The sequence below is a fragment of the Choloepus didactylus genome, chromosome 9, assembly GCF_015220235.1.
Source record: "Choloepus didactylus isolate mChoDid1 chromosome 9, mChoDid1.pri, whole genome shotgun sequence".
Classification (NCBI taxonomy): Eukaryota; Metazoa; Chordata; class Mammalia; order Pilosa; family Megalonychidae; genus Choloepus; species Choloepus didactylus.
In genome coordinates this window covers 84426824-84433560 of record NC_051315.1, presented here as the reverse complement: position 1 = coordinate 84433560, position 6737 = coordinate 84426824, and the positions used below count along the sequence as shown (strand labels likewise).

The window sequence follows — 6737 nt, the reverse complement described above, 5'->3', positions numbered from 1 at the left end:
TCTAGACCTCTAACTTAGGTTCTATTTAGTTGATCAGAATTTTTCCCCTCTTGTTTTTTCTGTTTCTTGCTCTGCCTCTATGTAACCTTTTTGTGAGTGTGTCTCCTCAGATATGGTTGACCCTAGTCAGATTTTCCCAGTCTAGTGAGGCCCACGTCTCATTGGGAGGGTATGGAGTTTTCCTGAGAATGAGACCCTCCTATGAGGCCTTTAGAATTGGTGCTTGTCCTCTCCTGTCCAGCAGGTGGCGCTGGCCAGCCCGCAGCTCCCCCACCAGTGTAAGGAGGTGTGGAGCCTTTAGTTCTCCTGGTGACTCTGATCCTGTCGGGGGCGTGGCTGAGTGAAGCAATGTTCGCTGCGATCTCAGCTTTTCCTCCAATTCCAAACTTGTGTCCAATGTGTGACTGGTTACTGGAGACCCCGAAAACACTGTTTCATATAGTTCTTGGGTAATTGCCAGCTGCTCTAGGGGAGAGACAAAATTCTGCTCCTCACCACTCTGCCATCTTGCCCCACCTCAAAAGTTAGAATTTTGATAAGGTTTGCATTGAATCAATAGATCAGTTTTGGGAATATTGACATCTTAAAAAATATAGTTTTCCAAATCATGAATATAAGATATTTTTCCATTTATTGTTATCCTTTAAATAATATTTAAGCAATATTGCATTTTTCATTGTACAAAGCTTGAACTTGTTAAATTAATTCCTAATTGTTTTATTCTTTTTGGTGATATTACAAAAGTTATTGTATTATTAGTTTCATTTTTTATTATTCATTACTAGTATATCCAAATACAATGGACTTATGTGCATTCCTTGTCAAGAAAAATTGCTGAACTTGTTTATTGTTTCCAGTGGTTTCTTTATTAATATTTCTATGTGTAAAAATTCATATCAACTAACAACAGAGATGGTTTTCCTTCTTCATGTCCACTCTGAATGTCTTTTATTTCATTTTGTTGCCTAATTATCCTGACTACAGTGGATATTCTTGTCTTGTCCCCATTCTCAGGGGGAAAACATTCAATCTTTCACCATGATATATAGTGTTAGCTATAGATTTTCTGTAAATGTCCTTTATCAGATTTAGGAAGTTCCCTTCTATTTCTAAGTTTTTGAATGTTGATATCATGAAAGTGTTGTTCCCTATTTCTGTATCTTGTGAGATAATCATTTGTTGTTCTTCTTTAGTCTATTAATATTGAGAATAAACTGACACGTTCAAATTATGAAACAATCATATTTATGGGATAAACTGCACTTGGTCAAGGAGTATTATCCTTTTTATAAATAGTTGTCTTCAATTGCTTAAGATTTTGTTAAAAATGCTTCGTGTTCATTCATTAGAGATATTGATCTGCCATATTCTTGCCATGTCTGTCCAGTGTTAGTAACAGAGTGCTGCTGGCCTCATGGAATAGTTTGGGAAGTATGACCTCTGTTCAACATTCTGCAAAATATGAGCATTTACAGGTATAAATTTCCCTTTGGGATCTGCTTTAATGCCAACCAGAAGTTTTGATGTATTATGCTTTCTTTTTCATTCATCTCAAATCATTTCTAATTTCCCTTGTGATTTCTTCTTTGACCCATTAGTTATGTAAGAGTACATTGTTTAATTTACCCATATTTGTGAATTTCCCAATTTTGTTTCTGTTATTTAATTTTAATTTAATTCCATTGTGGCTAAGGCATATACTTTTATTATTTCAAATCTCTCACATTTATTGTAGTTGTTTTCGTGTCCTGGCACATGGGTTCTCCTGGGGTATGTTTTATGTGCACTTGAGAAGAATGCATCTTCTGCTATTCTTATGTGGAGTGGTCTACAGATCTCCATTAAGTCAAGTTAGTCTATAATGTTCTTCAACTCTTCTGTATCTTGTTGATCTTTTGCCTACTTTTTCTTTTGTTGGAAGTCATATATTGAAGTCTCCACCTATTATTTTTAAATTATCTGTTCTCCCTTCAATTCTGTCAGTTTTGAGTCATGTGTCTTGGGGGTCTGTTTTTATATGTATATATGCTAATAATTAATATATCTCATAGCTGGATTAACTCTTATATCATTAAAAAATATCCCTCTATCACCAGTAACAATTTTTGTACTAAAGTCTATTTTGTCTGATGTTAGAATAAACACTCCAGCTCTCCTATTGTTTCTGTTTGCATGTTGTGTCTTTTCCCATCCTTCACTTTCAACCAATTTGTATCTTTGAATTTAAAGTGTGTTCTAGACAGCATATAGTTAGTTTTTTTTTTTTAATTCTAATAATCTTTGCCTTTTGATTGGATTTTTCATCCATCAGATGTAATTTTATTATTGACAACATTGGACTTAAGACTTGCCATTTTCCGTTTTGTTTTATTTGCCTTTTTGTTCCTCTGTCCCTCCTGGTGTGATTATTTAAAGAAAATGGTCTACAATTTCTCTTTGTCATTTCATCCAATTTGCATGGAAGTATTCTTTTCTATTAAAATGCAGACTGAACTTATCTTGAAAAGAGTGTTAATGACATCAAACTGAAGTAATTCTACTAATTTCAAGAATCTTCCTGCAGATACAATTTTATATATTAATGAAAAAAACTTATCTATATATTATGGCCAGCAAATGTTAGAAAATGTTTTTGAATCACTTTTGTTAAGAAAGTTATCAAATACTTCCTAAGCATTTGTCTCCAACTTTTAAAGAAAGACTATGTGTTTCATATCCAGGCATTAATATGGAACTTATCTAAATATTATTTTTCAGAACTATTTTATGGCCAAAAGAGTCACTTTTAAAAGCCTTTTTATTTTCAATTTTCATTTTTCCTGATATCAGTATAAGTTCCCAATACTTTAATGTGGCTGAAAATTTCAAATTGATAATGTTCACTTATAATTTTAATGTGGCTAACTCCTTAATCTAAAAAACTAGACCTTTCCTGAAGCTGACTGAGGATCAATAGGTAATTTAATAGTACAAAATAACTGTCTACTTATTTTATACATATTCTCTATGGCACACAAATAATTTGAACTCTGATCTTTTAATGTGAGAGTTTAGTTCATTAATACATCACACTGACTACATAAATCTCCTGATATCAGAATTCACTAGAGAGAAACCTACGGTAATGCACATTATACTAATTTGCTGTCCAGCAAAGGGAAGTTTTCCTAAATTTCAACTGTATAACCACATTGCATTATTGCACATGAGGGTTTTCTCAGCATTTTGCCATCTGAAATAAACATGAGAAGAACTCCCATTAAAATGATTTATTTTCTTTTTTAAGGAACATGCTTATCATAAAGCAGCACACTTTAGCATGTTGTAGAGGAAGCATGGATTTCATTTCCAGTAAGAATGGAGTAATCTACTGTGCCTTATTATATTTATGCTAAACTTTGTAGAAAGAGTAGGGGTTATTTTTATGGCCCTGTCTAGAGCAGGAGATGAAAAAAAAAGGAAGAAGAATCCATGGATCTCTTGAGTTTGATACCATTTGTATTGAAGGTTGTTATTGTTGGGTTTTAGTTTCAGGCCTATTGTGACTATTCTGTTCATGAAAAGAAAGGAATATGCCATAAAGGCAATTTTGGATGTTTTACATTAGCTTGCTCTGATGGTTTACTTTAATATGGAAAATTTTTTTTATTCTTTCTTTTGAAGCTCATTGCTTAGAATGTATGTTCCTGACTTCTTCAGCAAAATTAATAGCTAAAAGAAATTTGGAAAATGAGCAAAACAATTTTGGATATATGAGCAAAATAATTTGCATCTATATGGATAATGTTGGGCTAGTCTTCTATCCCTCTTAATTTGGGGTAGACCTTCTGCAAATGCATAGAATATTTTGTGGTACTTTAATGTAGATAGAATCTCATTATTTAAAGAGGTATATAATACTTTAGGCAGTCATTAGAATGGAAAGAAAGTCTTCCCCATGTTGGTATAAGATTATTCCATATGTGTAGCATTTTCTTCTATGCACAATTTTATTATTCCTTTTCTTTCCCAGATACTAAAGGAATGAATTACATTTAGTGTTTCTTTATTGTTCTCCTATATTCACCATATCTATGTTACTGTTGTGTGTAAAACAAACTCTCAATGCATATCACTGCTTTCTGAGAATAGCATACTTCTTGGTCGTATAAGAAGACCACCCCCCCCCAAAAAAAATTGAGTAAGTAACTTATAGTGGACAGAATGTTGGGTATTCATGATTAGAAGTCACGAAATCTTGTTCAAGCTGTTGATCTGTATATATTATAGAGATGCTATAAAAAGATGATATTATGTTAAGTAAATATTCTTTTCAATATTAACAATTGTCTTACACATTTTAAAAATTCTTGAAATTTAATTTTTAGACTTTCATCTGCATTTTATATGAATCCATAAGTCAAAGATAATGGCATTTCTTTCACTTATTTTCCCCTAAAAGAAGGGAAGCTTTCTTAAATTTGTTCTTTTATTGGGTATCTGGAGGAGTTTTGTTTTCCTAAGGTGAGTTAGGTAAAATTTTTAGTATGATAAAATACTCTAAGATTTAGTTCATTTTCTGGGTTCAGCTCTCAGTATTATAAAATCAGTAAGTTAACACACTTCAATATAAAGGTAAATGAATATTTTAACCCATATAAACTTTGTATTTGAAGAAAAAGAAATAAAGTTTAGCTCCCAAACAAATATTGATCCCAAACTAAAAGAATAATTTGAAAGCATCTTAGAGAATTATAAAGCAAGGACAACATTAAAAATTACTCCAATAATTGGTTAAGTTTTATGAAATGAATATTTAACAGTTTTCTGCACACTATATGCATGCACTCTGTCAGAATTAAAAGTATGTCAGTGGTTTTATTATTAATTATTTTCTTCTGTATCTCCAAGTACCTGCTTTGAAACATGTTAATATGGTTAATAGCATAGCATAGATGAAACAGTGTTGATGTATAAATTAATAAAGGTAGGGGCTTATAAAAAATCCTCCTTTTCTGATTCTGATAATTTTTTAAAATAATTTAAATAAATATAAAATGTATATAATTTATATTGATATTACTTATATAATGATTAAGAATCATTTGAATTCTCTAAATGAACTATTGTAATAGTAGATTAAAAATATATTATTAATATTACTGTGCCAGAATTGATGTTTTCATTTGTATTGCTCTCATTTTTATTAGAACATATTTGAAGATTTTCACGTTTATCTAAGATTATCAGAAGAAACTCTGTTCTTAGAGCTATGGTTTTCACTGATCTGACAAATCTTTATTGAGTATCTGTAGCATGCCAAGAACCTTGTAAGGTATTGGATTTTCAGTTACAAGTACACCAAAAAAGTCTTCTGAGCCACTGGGCCAGGTCTCTGGCAGCTGTAGCTTAGAGTGGCCAGTGGAGAGCTGGACCTGGCCTCAGCTCGACAAGCACCAGCACTTCCGTGAACCCAAGGTTGGCTGCTGTGGGAAGTACTTATGATTTAGCTCCAACATTGTCTTCTGGGTGCTGGAAGCCCTGTTTCTGTCCATTGGTGTATGGGCCTGAGTTGAGTAGGGTGTTGACTGATCTGAGAGTGGCTGTTGTGGTAGTTGGAGGGGTCACGTCTTGCTGACTGCATCAGGACCCTCCAGGAGAATATCTTGCTCAAATTTTTCTCCATGTTCCTTGGCTTCATCTTCTCAATGGAGTTGGCAACAGGGAACTTGGCCTCCATTTTCAAGGACTGGATTTGAGTCCAGCTCAACCTCTTCATCAACAAAAATATCAAGGTCTACTGGGATGACACTGACCTCCAGAACCTCATTGACTTCACTGAGGAATATTGATCTTGCAGCAGAGCCCAAGGGACCAATGACTGGAAACTCAATATCTACTTCAGCTGTATTGACTTGAACATGAGCTGGGTTCAAATGTCTGGGACCCTGTTTAATACGTCCTCAACCACCAGTGTGGCTATAACATCTGGCTCAAACTGGAACTGGAGCAGCAGGTCTTCATCCACGCCAAATGCTGTGTGGGCCAGTTTGAGATATGGCTGTAGGACAATGTGATCATCATGGCCTGGGTCTTCATGGGCATCAGGCTTCTCCAGGTCTTTGGCATTTGCCTGGCCCAGAACCTAGTGAGCGACATCAAGACAGTGAAGGCCAACCGGTGAGGATGTCACACTGGCCATGGGCACCCTCCTAACTTACCCAGGGTCCTCTACTGTGTCCATGATGGACAAGGCTGCAGGGGGTATTTCTGCTTGGACCTGGGGCTCATGTGCACTGCCCACTCACAGAAAAACTGCTTGGACTCTGACAGGGCAAGTTGTCCTGGAGCCCTGTGTGCATGAAAGATGTGGATGTAGGTAGGCATACACAAGGGTCACCATCTTGTCCATGGGGTGCTGGGCCCTCCAGGGGACTAGGAAGATCTAAGCCAGGTGAGGTAGGAAGGCACTGCCTATGGCCCCTCATCCAGGTTGGGCCATACTTTTCTGTGCATGGCTGTGGGATACAGGCTTTGGGACCTACCATTGTGAGTGACACTGCATCATGCAACTTTAGAGCTCACTTTTCTGCTGGCTCTGAACCTGCCAGCAGCCCACCAAAGCCTCCATGTCCCAGACTCAAAAATTTCTCTTCCCTGCTTGCATCTCAGGATCAAACATCATGATGGCCAAAAACTGTTCAAATAAACAAACCTTGGAAACCTCCCCCCACCCCGAAAAAAAAGTCCTCTTCTCA

At 35.5% G+C, this 6737-nt stretch overlaps 1 pseudogene; it reads left to right on the top strand.

Moving 5' to 3' along the window:
- Nucleotides 1–1433: 1433 nt before the first annotated feature.
- LOC119543786 lies at nt 1434–6163 on the top strand (annotated as a pseudogene).
- The last annotated feature ends 574 nt before the right edge of the window (nt 6164–6737 follow it).